Source organism: Pelobates fuscus, chromosome 10 (assembly GCF_036172605.1).
Source record: "Pelobates fuscus isolate aPelFus1 chromosome 10, aPelFus1.pri, whole genome shotgun sequence".
NCBI lineage: Eukaryota > Metazoa > Chordata > Amphibia > Anura > Pelobatidae > Pelobates > Pelobates fuscus.
Genome location: NC_086326.1, coordinates 153,308,922 through 153,325,428, shown reverse-complemented (window position 1 = coordinate 153,325,428; position 16,507 = coordinate 153,308,922). Strand labels below are relative to the sequence as shown.

The following is a 16,507-nucleotide window of genomic DNA, read 5'->3' as shown; positions in this document are numbered from 1 at the left end:
AGTCCGCTAAAATTAATAGTAATAAGGCCTCTAAAGTGGACCAAGTTAGACTATAGGGACATCCGATATGTGGACCAATATATAAGAGAAACGGAACATAACTACAGACTGCTCCGTACAAAAGATGACATTAAATAAACCAAGTGCCAAATGAGTCATATAGCCTCCCAGAGAGTCTGTACAGCAGGGTCGGCTACATAGCTCTACACCCGTTTGTGGTTATTAGTGAATTTATTTTCCACCAGTGAGCTATCTTGATATACTCTATTGAGACACTATTTATAATGACCACAGTTTAACTCCAGTACCATATCGGCATTTCTACTATCGCTAGGTACCACGATCCCAGCTATATATATTACTTACGGATTTTACCGTTTTAGCGCGACTTGGTTTATTTAATTTTCATCTTTTGTATGGAGCATAATTTTATATAGTTAGTAAGAGATCCTCTATTTAACATAAATAATTGAGAATACAATATAAAATAAGGATTGTCTTGGAAGCAATAAAGTTTTGTCTTTTTAGATATTTATTATATAAAAATATAAATATAGACATATAAAATCCATTACAATAATTTATAGCAGAATTTATAAGATGAAACTAAATGCTTGCAAATATCATTAATAGATTAACATACCCTCCTGAACATGTCATCCTCTCTGTCATTTTAAGATGGAGCAGCGTCCAGGGCCAGATTAAGAGCCCAGTGGGCCTAGTGTTGACAATTATGATGGGGCCTACTTACAGAATCTTATCGACCAAAAACACTAAAAACAGTCATACTTCTCAAGTGTCATGTATCTGATGGAGTTGGTGCTGGAGGGAAACTTAAAGGATGCAGCTATAAGAAAACACATACTCTATGCTAATCTCTCTCTAATTTATGCTTTTATCTTTCAAGTAAATACAGCAGTGTCCAGTGAAGCAGGAAGTCAATGGGCGGGGTAAAAGGGTGGGCCACTGGTGCGAATCACGTGACCAGAACTGCCAAAAGAGGCAAACATGGCCAAAAAGAGGGCATGTCTGTCCAAAGAATTGGAAGGCCAGCCTGGCATCAGTGACCTTATGTATCACAGTGTCAGTGTCCCCATGTCGCCCAGTCCCCTAGTCTCCCAGTGTCTGTGTCCCCATTTCTCCCAATGTCTCCATGTCTCAGTGTGTCCTGTGTCACTAGGATACTAATGGACACAGAGACATGGGACACATGGGGGCACTTGTGGATACAGATATGGTGCACTGAGAGACATGGGGGCAATGTGTCCCCAGTGTCTCCTTGTCCCAATGTGTCTCTATGTCTCACAGCGTCCCCATGTTTCCCAGTGTCCCCTAGTGTCTGTGTCCCCATGTCTCCATGCTGCCTTTCCCTCCATCCTTCACTTACCTGAGCTGTAGTCTGTCTCTGCAGGCTGGGAGCTGCTGTCTGGACTCTCTGTGGTGTGTAGCTGCTCCCCTGCGGATCAGTGAGTAGAGAGAGGCAGGGATATGCTGTAACTTCCTATCCCTGCGCCTCTCCATATACAGCGACCCCTAATGGCTGGTGCTGGTATTACAGAGTAATCTCCGTAAAAATATTTGTATTTGTATTGCCGGTATTACTGCAATACCATCACGGCCAGGCAGCCTCAAATACCGGCTGTGCCTTAAAATACCAGTCAGGTGGCAAACCTAAGAGTAGTGTGTAAAAAAAAAAAATATATATATATATATATATATATTTTTTTTTTAAATGGGCCTGGAGCTGCAGCTCCATCAGCCCCTATGTGAATCTGGCCCTGCCCAAAGGGAAAAGTCTTTAGCAGCAAAGTAAAATCTGCTAGAGAGAGTCTTTTGGAGATCAGTCTGTTATCTTCCTTAATGGGCAAACGATCCGGAAGATAACACTGATCTCCAAAGACACTGTCTGTACCTGGTTTTACTTCGCTGCTAATAAGACTTTTCCCTTTGGGACACATACGGCACTGTGTATTAGTTGCTAGATTTAAACATTTTACATCCGCTTATTGAGGTGATCCTCCTATTTAAGCATTTGGTGCAGTATGGATTTTATTATCCTTTCTTTTATTTCTTGGATTGTTGGGGTTTCCAGGTTGCATTCCTGCTGCCTCTGAGGTTAGTGCAGGATCTTCTTTCTGTTTAAGGATAAGTATAGCTATGATCCCGCAACCCCCTCCCTCCTTTACCAAAATGCTCCATGTATTACACGATGTGAGCAGCTAGTACTAAAAGCAGGCATTTATTACACGGAGCGGGAAGGAGGGACCACCTCTATTACACAGAGCAGGAAGGAGGGACCGCCTTTATTACACGGAGCGGGAAGGAGGGACCGCGTATATTACACGGAGCAGGAAGGAGGGACCGCCTTTATTACACGGAGCGGGAAGGAGGGACCACCTCTATTTCACGGAGCAGGAAGGAGGGACCGCCTTTATTACACGGAGCAGGAAGGAGGGACCGCGTATATTACACGGAGAGGGAAGGAGGGACCGCGTATATTACATGGAGTGGGAAGGAGGGACCGTGTATATTACACGGAGCGGGAAGGAGGGACCGCCTTTATTACATGGAGCGGGAAGGAGGGACCGCGTATATAAGACGGAGCGGGAAGGAGGGAACGCCCTTATTACACGGAGCGGGAAGGAGGGACCGCGTATATTACATGGAGTGGGAAGGAGGGGCCGCGTATATTACACGGAGCGGGAAGGAGGGACCGCCTTTATTACATGGAGCGGGAAGGAGGGACCGCGTATATAAGACGGAGCGGGAAGGAGGGAACGCCCTTATTACACGGAGCGGGAAGGAGGGACCGCCTTTATTACACGGAGCGGGAAGGAGGGACCACGTATATAAGACGGAGCGGGAAGGAGGGAACGCCCTTATTACACGGAGCGGGAAGGAGGGACCGCGTATATTACACGGAGCGGGAAGGAGGGACCGCCTTTATTACACGGAGCGGGAAGGAGGGACCGCCTTTATTACACGGAGCGGGAAGGAGGGACCGCCTTTATTACACGGAGCGGGAAGGAGGGACCGCCTTTATTACACAGAGCGGGAAGGAGGGACCGCGTATATTACACGGAGTGGGAAGGAGGGACCACCTTTATTACACGGAGCGGGAAGGAGGGACTGCCTTATTACACGGAGCGGAAAGGCGAGGCCGCGTATACTACATGGAGCGGGAAGGAGGGACCGCCTTTATTACACGGAGTGGGAAGGAGGGACCGCCTTTATTACACGGAGCAGGAAGGCAAGGCCGCGTATATTACACGGAGCGGGAAGGAGGGACCGCGTATATTACACGGAGCGGGAAGGAGGGACCGCATGTATTACAAGGAGCGGAAGGGCAGGGCCAAATATATTACATGGAGGGGCCGCGTATATTACACGGAGCGGGAAGGAGGGACCACCTTTATTAAACGGAGCGGAAAGGCGAGGCCGCGTATATTACATGGAGCGGGAAGGAGGGACCGCGTATATTACATGGAGTGGGAAGGAGGGGCCGCGTATATTACACGGAGCGGGAAGGAGGGACTGCCTTTATTACATGGAGCGGGAAGGAGGGACCGCGTATATAAGACGGAGCGGGAAGGAGGGAACGCCCTTATTACACGGAGCGGGAAGGAGGGACCGCCTTTATTACACGGAGCGGGAAGGAGGGACCGCGTATATTACACGGAGTGGGAAGGAGGGGCCGCGTATATTACACGGAGCGGGAAGGAGGGGCCGCGTATATTACACGGAGCGGGAAGGAGGGACCGCCTTTATTACACGGAGCGGGAAGGAGGGACTGCCTTTATTACATGGAGCGGGAAGGAGGGACCGCGTATATTATACGGAGTGGGAAGGAGGACCACCGTTATTACACGGAGCGGAAAGGCGAGGCCGCGTATATTCCATGGAGCGGGAAGGTGGGGCCGTGTGTATTACACACAGTGAGTAGAAGGTTAAAATGTAATTCATGTAATAAAATACTCCCTGTAATACACAGGAGAGGCTCTGTAAGGGTTTAACACTGGCAAAAAACATGGCATTGCACAGTGCAAGGGCATCAGACAGGGCAATACCCAGCAGCTGTCTGGCGGGGGGGCGGGGCATGATTAAAACAATACAAGCCTGCTCCCCAGCTGTTTTTGACATGTGACTCATGATGCCTATACTGTCTGTGCAAGCACTACCCTACAATGCACAGGGGCAGTGAGATCACCCACAATGCACAGGGGCAGTGTGCCCACCCACAATGCACAGGGGCAGTGAGCTCACCCACAATGCACAGGGACTGTGAGCTCACCCACAATGCACAGGGGCAGTGAGCTCACCCACAATGCACAGGGACTGTGAGCTCACCCACAATGCACAGGGGCAGTGAGCTCACCCACAATGCATAGGGGCAGTGACTTCACCCACAATGCACAGGGGCAGTGAGATCACCCACAATGCACAGGGGCAGTGAGATCACCCACAATGCACAGGGGCAGTGAGCTCACCCACAATGCACAGGGACTGTGAGCTCACCCACAATGCACAGGGGCAGTGAGCTCACCCACAATGCATAGGGGCAGTGACTTCACCCACAATGCACAGGGGCAGTGAGATCACCCACAATGCACAGGGGCAGTGAGATCACCCACAATGCACAGGGACAGTGAAAGTGCACTTTTTAATTAGTGCTCACTGAGGGGCCACACTGGGCTCTATCCCTGGGTATATACTATCTGCAGAGAGAGCTGTGATATTATTATATAGTGTCTGTACAGGACCCCCCCGGTTACAGCATGGATGTGGCCGCTGGATAACACCAGTCACCGAGGAGAATTATAACAAGAGATAAATTATCCCCAGTCCTTCTCCCCCTCACACACCATAACCAGCAGCAAGCCTTGCCCTCATCCATCATGGCGCCGAACAGCTCAGCCACCGTGACGTCATTCTCCCGCGCCCGGAAATGCCTTGCCATCATCCATCATGGCGCCGAATAGTTCGAGGGCTCCGACGTCATAGCCAGGCACAGACCGGAAGTGACGTTTCCTACAGCCAGGCGGCGTGAGTCTCTGGGAGCGGAGGGTGAGGATCACTGTGTTTATTATTAGACTCAGTCACCGCCCGGGGCATCATGGGTAATGGGAATATACACATTCTATTCATAATTATACAATAATAATAATAATACAGCCATTAATAATACAGCCATTAATAATAATAATAATACAGCCATTAATAATAATAATAATACAGCCATTAATAATAATACAGCAATTAATAATAATAATACAGCCATTAATAATAATAATAATAATACAGCCATTAATAATAATACAGCAATTAATAATAATAATAATACAGCCATTAATAATAATAATAATAATACAGCCATTAATAATACAGCCAATAATAATAATAATACAGCCATTAATAATACAGCCAATAATAATAATACAGCCAATAATAATAATAATAATAATACAGCCATTAATAATACAGCCATTAATAATACAGCCATTAATAATAATAATAATAATACAGCCAATAATAATAATAATACAGCCAATAATAATAATAATAATAATACAGCCATTAATAATAATAATAATAATAATACAGCCATTAATAATAATAATAATAATAATAATAATAATAATACAGCCATTAATAATAATTAATAATAATACAGCCATTAATAATACAGCCATTAATAATAATAATAATAATAATAATACAGCCATTAATAATAATAATAATACAGCCATTAATAATAATAATAATACAGCCATTAATAATAATACAGCAATTAATAATAATAATAATAATAATACAGCCATTAATAATAATAATAATAATAATACAGCCATTAATAATAATACAGCAATTAATAATAATAATAATACAGCCATTAATAATAATAATAATAATACAGCCATTAATAATACAGCCAATAATAATAATAATACAGCCATTAATAATACAGCCAATAATAATAATAATAATAATACAGCCAATAATAATAATAATAATAATACAGCCATTAATAATACAGCCATTAATAATACAGCCATTAATAATAATAATAATACAGCCAATAATAATAATAATACAGCCAATAATAATAATAATAATAATACAGCCATTAATAATAATAATAATAATAATAATAATAATACAGCCATTAATAATAATTAATAATAATACAGCCATTAATAATACAGCCATTAATAATAATAATAATAATAATAATACAGCCATTAATAATAATAATAATACAGCCATTAATAATAATAATAATACAGCCATTAATAATAATACAGCCATTAATAATAATACAGCAATTAATAATAATAATAATAATAATACAGCCATTAATAATAATAATAATAATACAGCCATTAATAATACAGCCAATAATAATAATAATACAGCCATTAATAATACAGCCAATAATAATAATACAGCCAATAATAATAATAATAATAATACAGCCATTAATAATAATAATAATAATAATACAGCCATTAATAATAATAATAATAATAATAATACAGCCATTAATAATAATTAATAATAATACAGCCATTAATAATACAGCCATTAATAATAATAATAATAATAATACAGCCATTAATAATAATAATAATAATACAGCCAATAATAATAATAATACAGCCATTATTAATAATAATAATACAGCCATTAATAATAATAATAATAATACAGACATTAATAATAATAATAATAATAATACAGCCAATAATAATAATAATACAGCCATTATTAATAATAATAATACAGCCATTAATAATAATAATAATAATACAGCCATTAATAATAATAATAATACAGCCATTAATAATAATAATAATACAGACATTAATAATAATAATAATAATACAGACGTTAATAATAATAATAATACAGCCATTAATAATAATAATAATACAGACATTAATAATAATAATAATAATACAGCCATTAATAATAATAATAATACAGACATTAATAATAATAATAATACAGCCATTAATAATAATAATAATAATACAGCCATTAATAATAATAATAATACAGCCATTAATAATAATAATAATAATAATAATAATAATACAGCCATTAATAATAATTAATAATAATACAGCCATTAATAATAATAATAATAATAATACAGCCATTAATAATAATAATAATACAGCCATTAATAATAATTAATAATAATACAGCCATTAATAATAATAATAATAATACAGCCAATAATAATAATAATACAGCCATTATTAATAATAATAATACAGCCATTAATAATAATAATAATAATACAGCCAATAATAATAATAATAATACAGACATTAATAATAATAATAATAATAATAATAATACAGCCATTAATAATAATTAATAATAATACAGCCATTAATAATAATAATAATAATAATACAGCCATTAATAATAATAATAATACAGCCATTAATAATAATTAATAATAATACAGCCATTAATAATAATAATAATAATAACTAGAAAAGCTACAATTTCTGGGGAAATTGTGTGAAGTGTTCTTGCCTCCATCAGTAGTCTACAACTAGAGTGGGCGGAGTAACTGTTATTATTTATTTATATAGCACATTTAATTGCAATGTTGTTGCCCAAAGTGCTTCACAGTTACATTAAAACATACAGTTATAAAAACATTAGCAGGCGCAAAAAGGCCCTGTCTATGACATCACTTGCTGCTGCAGCCTTGCACAGGTCAGAGTATTTTGGCGGTTGCCATCTTCAAACCGTCGTATTTTAAAAACTATAAATCCTACAGTGAAGAGCTTTATATTGTGAGAATCACAAGACCCAGACCTACATTTTGATGTATAGTATGTCTCTGAGATATTAACAATGAAGGCACAGTCGCAGTTTAGAAATTGCCCTTCAAATGTGAGCTTTGCAGAGTGGAGTTTCAATGAATGTCAATGGAAGGCGTGAGTTGCAAACAAATGGTCATATTGTGAAAACTATCAGGACTATGGCTTAGCCGTGGACATTTCTAGTGGCAGCAGGGATAGCTGAACGTTTTGATATAAGATTTGTGTAGGTGGGCTTGAAAATGAGGGAGTGGTGGCAGTTTAGAAATCATGTCCTGATTTTTCAGCTTTTGCCAGCTCCCACTCTAGCTTTGCCATTCATTCCTATGGGACAAATTTCGCCACAAGAACGACGATATTCCGTGAACCATTCGGCGAAACGTTCCACAAAGTAATAGCAATCCGATCGGGAACAATCTGCACGTTTTGGTATATTTTTGTCTATGTAGTGTAAAAACTGTGGGAGGAGTTAGGGTGGCAAATTTGGCTATAATAAGAATAATAATAATAATAATAATAATATAACAAAAGTTTTAGACTTTAGAAAAACAGACTTTTCCAAAATTAGAATATGTGTAAAGGAGTCATTATCAGACTGGAGCAATTTAAATGGAGTCCAAAAGAAATGGGATTATTTAAAAGTTGCACTACTGAAGGCAACAGAAAATTGCATTAGGCTTGTCAGTAAAAGCAAAAAATTCAAGAAACCACTGTGGTACTCCACAGATGTAGCCAAAATAGTAAAAAACAAAAAGTTAGCATTTAGTAATTATAAAAAAACCCAGAGTGAGGAAGACAGAATGACCTATAAGATTAGGCAGAAAGAGGCTAAGCAAGTTATAAGAGCTTCCAAATCACACACAGAAGAGAAAATAGCACAGTCAGTAAAAAAGGGGGACAAAACTTTTTTTAGATACATAAATGAGAAAAGAAAAGTAAAACAAGGATTAGTTAGATTAAAAACAAAAGAAGGAAGGTATGTAGATGAGGATAAAGGTCTAGCTGACTGCCTCAATGAATATTTTTGTTCGGTATTTACAGATGAAAATGAAGGAAAGGGACCTCAGTTAAGAAAAAGGATAAATGAGTCATTTATTACACGTGAGTTTACAGAGGAAGAGGTTCTATTTCAACTGTCAAAAGTAAAGACAAATAAGTCAATGGGACCTGATGGAATACACCCAAAGCTATTAAAAGAGCTTAGTGGTGTACTAGCAAAACCATTAACAGATTTATTTAACCAATCATTGATAACAGGAGTAGTCCCAGAAGATTGGAAGTTAGCGAATGTTGTGCCCATTCACAAGAAAGGTAATAGGGAGGAGTCGGGCAACTATAGGCCAGTAAGCCTAACTTCAGTAGTGGGGAAAGTGATGGAAACCATGTTAAAGGATAGGATTGTTGAACATCTAAAAACACATGGATTTCAAGATCAGAGACAACATGGGTTTACTTCAGGGAGATCATGCCAAACTAATCTTATTGATTTTTTTGATTGGGTAACTAAAATTATAGATCAGGGTGGTGCAGTAGACATTGCTTACCTCGATTTCAGTAAGGCTTTTGACACTGTTGCACATAGAAGGCTTATCAACAAACTACAATCTTTGAGTTTGGATTCCAATATTGTTGAATGGGTAAGGCAGTGGCTGAGTGACAGGCAACAGAGGGTTGTAGTCAATGGAGTATATTCGAAGCTTGGGCTTGTCACCAGTGGGGTACCTCAGGGATCTGTACTTGGACCCATTCTCTTTAATATTTTTATTAGTGATATTGCAGAAGGTCTTGATGGTAAGGTGTGTCTTTTTGCGGATGATACTAAGATATGTAACAGGGTTGATGTTCCAGGAGGGATAAGCCAAATGGAAAATGATTTAGGTAGACTAGAAAAATGGTCAGAGTTTTGGCAACTGACATTTAATGTGGATAAGTGCAAGATAATGCATCTTGGACGTAAAAACCCAAGGGCAGAGTACAGAATATTTGATAGAGTCCTAACCTCAACATCTGAGGAAAGGGATTTAGGGGTGATTATTTCTGATGACTTAAAGGTAGGCAGACAATGTAATAGAGCAGCAGGAAATGCTAGCAGAATGCTTGGTTGTATAGGGAGAGGTATTAGCAGTAGAAAGAGGGAAGTGCTCATGCCATTGTACAGAACACTGGTGAGACCTCACTTGGAGTACTGTACACAGTACTGGAGACCCTATCTTCAGAAGGATATTGATACCTTAGAGAGAGTTCAAAGAAGGGCTACTAAACTGGTTCATGGATTGCAGGATAAAACTTACCAGGAAAGGTTAAAGGATCTTAACATGTATAGCATGGAGGAAAGACGAGACAGGGGGGATATGATAGAAACATTTAAATACATAAAGGGAATCAACACAGTAAAGGAGGAGACTATATTTAAAAGAAGAAAAACTACCACAACAAGAGGACATAGTCTTAAATTAGAGGGACAAAGGTTTAAAAATAATATCAGGAAGTATTACTTTACTGAGAGGGTAGTGGATGCATGGAATAGCCTTCCAGCTGAAGTGGTAGAGGTTAACACAGTAAAGGAGTTTAAGCATGCGTGGGATAGGCATAAGGCTATCCTAACTATAAGATAAGGCCAGGGACTAATGAAAGTATTTAGAAAACTGGGCAGACTAGATGGGCCGAATGGTTCTTATCTGCCGTCACATTCTATGTTTCTATGTTTCTATGTTTCTATGTGAGATAACATTAAGTGGTCTTGCTATGCAAGAACACTTAATAATAATAATAATATATATGTGAGATAACATTAAGTGGTCTTGCTATGCAAGAACACTTAATAATACAGCCAATAATAATAATAATACAGCCATTATTAATAATAATAATACAGCCATTAATAATAATAATAATAATACAGGCATTAATAATAATAATAATAATAATAATACAGCCATTAATAATAATAATAATAATACAGCCAATAATAATAATAATACAGCCATTATTAATAATAATAATACAGCCATTAATAATAATAATAATAATAATAATACAGACATTAATAATAATAATAATAATACAGCCAATAATAATACAGACATTAATAATAATAATAATAATACAGACATTAATAATAATAACAATGTGTGTGTCAGTGTGTAAGCTGTGACTGTGTGTGTGTCAGTGTGTATTCTGTGACTGTGTGTGTCAGTCTGTATGCTGTGACTGTGTGTGTGTCAGTGTTTATGCTGTGACTGTGTGTGTGTGTGTGTCAGTGTGTATGCTGTGACTGTGTGTGTCAGTGTGTATGCTGTGACTGTGTGTGTGTCAGTCTGTATGCTGTGACTGTGTGTGTGTGTCAGTGTGTAAGCTGTGACTGTGTGTGTGACTGTGTGTGTGTCAGTGTGTATGCTGTGACTGTGTGTGTGTGTGTGTCAGTGTGTATGCTGTGACTGTGTGTGTGTGTGTGTGTCAGTGTGTATGCTGTGACTGTGTGTGTGTGTGTGTGTCAGTGTGTATGCTGTGACTGTGTGTGTGTCAGTGTGTAAGCTGTGACTGTGTGTGTGTCAGTGTGTATGCTGTGACTGTGTGTGTGTCAGTCTGTATGCTGTGACTGTGTGTGTGTCAGTCTGTATGCTGTGACTGTGTGTGTGTGTCAGTGTGTATGCTGTGACTGTGTGTGTGTGTGTGTGTCAGTCTGTATGCTGTGACTGTGTGTGTGTGTCAGTGTGTATGCTTTGACTGTGTGTGTGTCAGTCTGTATGCTGTGACTGTGTGTGTCAGTAATGAAGTAATACGAGTTGCCCTTATCCAATATGGCGCCGAGCTCCTCTAATCGCGTCATTTCCTGTCTAGCGCATCTTGCAGTCTCATGTTGCTTCTCTTTGACGTCACTAGGGAGCTCAGGGAGGCGGAGGACAGACAGAGCCTGGGGATCACGGTGAGTGTGGGCGGGGCCAGCTGGGTCTGGTGATGTCATAGATCACTGTGTGACATGCCGGGTCTGGTGATGTCATAGATCACTGTGTGACATGCCGGGTCTGGTGATGTCATAGATCACTGTGCGATATGCTGGGTCTGGTGATGTCATAGATCACTGTGTGACATGCTGGGTCTGGTGATGTCATAGATCACTGTTTGACATGCTGGGTCTGGTGATGTCATAGATCACTGTGTGACATGCCAGGTCTGGTGATGTCACAGATCACTGTGTGACATGCCGGGTCTGGTGATGTCATAGATCACTGTGCGATATGCTGGGTCTGGTGATGTAATAGATCACTGTGTGACATGCTGGGTCTGGTGATGTCATAGATCACTGTGTGACATGCCGGGTCTGGTGATGTCATAGATCACAGTGCGATATGCTGGTTCTGGTGATGTCATAGATCACTGTGTGATATGCCGGGTCTGGTGATGTCATAGATCACTGTGCGACATGCTGGGTCTGGTGATGTCATAGATCACTGTGTGACATGCCGGGTCTGGTGATGCCATAGATCACTGTGCGATATGCTGGGTCTGGTGATGCCATAGATCACTGTGTGACATGCTGGGTCTGGTGATGTCATAGATCACTGTGCGATATGCCGGGTCTGGTGATGCCATAGATCACTGTGCGACATGCTGGGTCTGGTGATGTCATAGATCACTGTGTGACATGCTGGGTCTGGTGATGCCATAGATCACTGTGCGATATGCTGGGTCTGGTGATGCCATAGATCACTGTGTGACATGCTGGGTCTGGTGATGCCATAGATCACTGTGTGACATGCCGGGTCTGGTGATGTCATAGATCACTGTGTGATATGCCGGGTCTGGTGATGTCATAGATCACTGTGCGACATGCTGGGTCGGGTGATGCCATAGATCACTGTGCGATATGCTGGGTCTGGTGATGCCATAGATCACTGTGTGACATGCCGAGTCTGGTGATGTCATAGATCACTGTGTGATATGCCGGGTCTGGTGATGTCATAGATCACTGTGTGATATGCCGGGTCTGGTGATGTCATAGATCACTGTGCGACATGCTGGGTCTGTATTATTATAGCAAGACATATAGCTCTATATTATATTATTATATTATTATAGCATGTCCTTAATAGAGTCAATTTTCAGCAGACTTTCATTAAGTCTCCACCTTGTCCTAGGTCTGAAGTTATCTCTAGATTTAATTTTCAGAAATATAGGGGTATGATCCGATAGTATTATAGAACCAATACTTGTCTTAACGATAGAGTCTAAAAGGTCTGCTTTTGTAAAAAAACATGTCTATACGTGAATATGTCTGATGGACATGGGAAAAGAAGGTATAGTCCCTTTCATTTGGATTAAATATCCTCCAGCAGTCGTAGAGAGTATTTTTGCAATATAATCTGTTAAGTTATGTGAATAGTTATTTAATGGTTTAAGATTTGCTGTTTGTTTATAGCTTCTATCCTTCTTTGGATCCATGACACTATTGAAATCGCCCCCCACTAGTAAATTACCACCAGCTGATTCATCTATTGTTTCCATAATTTGATCAAGCAATTTTTCTGGATTCCGGTTTGGAGCGTAGATATTAACCAAGGTGTATATTGTTCCATCTATCTTTACCACTAGGAAAACATATCTACCCATAGGATCTTCCAAATTTGAGGCAAATACCCATGGATATTTTTTAAATTTCCACAGTCTATCTGGTGGACTAATCCAATGGGTCTCTTGGATAAAAGCTACGTCCATTTGATTATCATTTAGAAATGTATGTACAGCCCCCCTCTTTTGAGGTGAATTCAGTCCCTGAACGTTCCATGAAACAATATTAAGTGACATCATAAAGAAAAACATTTACCACTGTATCCTGTTTCTCTCTCCACTGGCCCCGGAGAAAAGGAGAGCGGAGAGGAGGAGAGGAGAGAGAGAAAAAAAAAAAAAGAAGAGAAAAAAAAAAACATTTAACATAGAAAACAAGAAGAGTATATACCAATACATGGAGAGAAAAATCCCCATTGGTATTCCAATAGAGTAACCCAATAGTAGCCCTTTGGATAGGCCTGCCTGAATGGCAGGAGTGAGGACACGGGGGAGGGAGGTGAGTAGAGAGTAGAGGTCACAAGAGAGTATGTGAATCCAATTCAGCATAAAGCTAAGTGTCCAATATAGATCACAATTAGTACAAAATGTCAATTCATGAAGCGAGAGGAAGGAAAAATAATAATAATAATAATAATTTTATATATATCCAATTTACATTTTCTCCAACCATTAAGCCAACAGTTCACCATATATTTCAACTATACAAGTGATATTAATCATTAATGATATTGGTCCTGAGACATTAATTGCTAAACTATTAACAAGACATATAAATCGAACAAGTCTATTATCAAGTTAAAAAAAACAGTGTATTATGTGCATCTAAATATGATCAGGTATAGTATTTATCAAAAAAAAATAATGTAGATAGAGAAATATAATATTAGATTATATATACCCTCATTAAGACTATATTAGTAGTCAAGATATCTATCTGGGAAAGAAAAATGGTTTCCCTTTCCTTTCTTTTTTTTCTTATTTTCCTTTCTTTTTCCTTAGTCACTAAAGATTAATAGTTAGTATAGCGTATTATTAAACAGAAAAAAAAACCTAATAACCAATATCCTTACTGTTTACAAATAGTGAATGGCATTAGTCTCAATAGAGACTAGTCCATTATACTTTAGTCAGATCTATATATCTCTTATCAATTAGAAAGCATATTGCCTTATGTGCATAACGTTATAATTAAGTATCAATATTTATGGAAAATAGTTGGCAAACTTTTCTCTTTTTTTTCCTTTTTCTTTAAACTATGATTATGTTAAGTCCCAAGAATCGATAGTTTCTTGTGCTTCAGCAGCATCTTTAACAAGGAATCTTTGATCTTGATAGAATACTGATAATGTCGTTGGAAAGTTCCATTTATATCCCCTTCTGTCTCAACGTTGCAGTCTGGCTGGCAAATTTTTTCCTGTTTTGTCGGGTCGTTGTAGATATGTCTGCAAATATTTTAGAATCCTTAAAGGACCACTCTAGGCACCCAGACCACTTCAGCTTAATGAGGTGGTCTGGGTGCCAGGTCCAGCTAGGGTAAACCCATTTTTTTATAAACATAGCAGTTTCAGAGAAACTGCTATGTTTATCAATTAGTTAAGCCTTCCCCTATTTCCTCTAGTGGCTGTCTCACTGACAGCCGCTAGAGGCGCTTGCGTGATTCTCACTGTGAAAATCACAGTGAGAGCACGCAAGCGTCCATAGGAAAGCATTATGAATGCTTTCCTATGTGACCGGCTGAATGCGCGCGCAGCTCTTGCCGCGCGTGCGCATTCAGCCGACGGGGAGGAACGGAGAGGAGGAGGAGAGCTCCCCGCCCAGCGCTGGAAAAAGGTAAGTTTTACCCCTTTTCCCCTTTCCAGAGCCCGGCGGGAGGGGGTCCCTGAGGGTGGGGGCACCCTCAGGGCACTCTAGTGCCAGGAAAACGAGTATGCTTTCCTGGCACTAGAGTGGTCCTTTAAAATCTGGATCAATAATTCCATTTTTCTGTACTGCCCCCATAATCTGGTTATTAATGAGGTTATTGGAGAAACAGACGATAATATCTCTAGGTACAGTAGGAGCAAGGTTCTTTGGTTTACTTATCCTGTGGTATTTTTGAAAAGGTAAGTCACCTAAAGTTGTTTCTGGAGTAATCTTCTGAAAAAAGAAATTGATCTAATTGATCATATTTGATGGATTCTGGAATACCACGTATTTTGAGATTATTAATCCTGGATCTGTCTTCCAAGTCACCAAGTTTTGTTTCTAGAGATTGTCGTTTTTCATCAAGATTTTTACATTTTAAATTCATTTCTTCAAGGTTTCTTTGCAGTTCTTGGATGGTATTTACTTGCTCTTGTATGGTATTAGATAAGTCCCTTATTTCTGATCTTAATAGACTTGAATTGCCGTCAGAGTCTTGTTTTATTCTGAGATATAATGTTTCCAATGCTTCATTAAGAGTTTGTTGCGTCACTTGTAGTAGAGCCAATTGTGGATATTCGTGACTGGAAGCTGCAGAGTCTCTTCTACTTCCCTGCGATAGTCTGTTAATAGAGGAATTGTCTTGTGTCTTAGGAGAACAGAAGATATTGATATTTCTAGGTCTATCGGAATTAGTTGTAGTAGCTGTGATTGGCTTATCCTTATCCTTCTTCGGAGGCATAATTGATTATTTCCACTTACGGTAATATTCTTCTTATCTGTCTTTTCTTTTCTCGCCTTCTCTGGTTCACTGTTGTCTTTTCTTCTATTTGGAAGCTTTTCATCTGATTGGGAGACTTTGATCAGATCTAGAGGAAGAGTATGCCGGCTATTATAATATATTGTCTTATCTTAGTTCCTCATTTCTTTCACATGTCCTTCCCGTGGTCTTATCTTATCCCTTCTTTCTCTTAGTCAATTTTTAATTCAGTATATTCAAAATTCTTAAGATTACTTAATATACTTAATATATCCGTTTATATTTAGCTTAAAGTGGAATCTTATCTCGTCAATCAAGGTAAAGATTAAGCAGGGATTAGTCAAGCAATATATTAAACTACGGTTCAAATTAAGCTTTTAAATCAGAATGTTCAATATTACTTCATATATCTATTGATATCTATTATAAAGTCGAT

General features: G+C 38.9%; 1 protein-coding gene across 2 annotated transcripts in view; it reads right to left on the bottom strand.

Moving 5' to 3' along the window:
* LOC134575162 (zinc finger protein 250-like) overlaps window positions 1-16,507 on the bottom strand; it is a 752,315-nt gene that overhangs the window by 359,258 nt on the left and 376,550 nt on the right. The gene's annotated exons all lie outside the window — the stretch shown is intronic.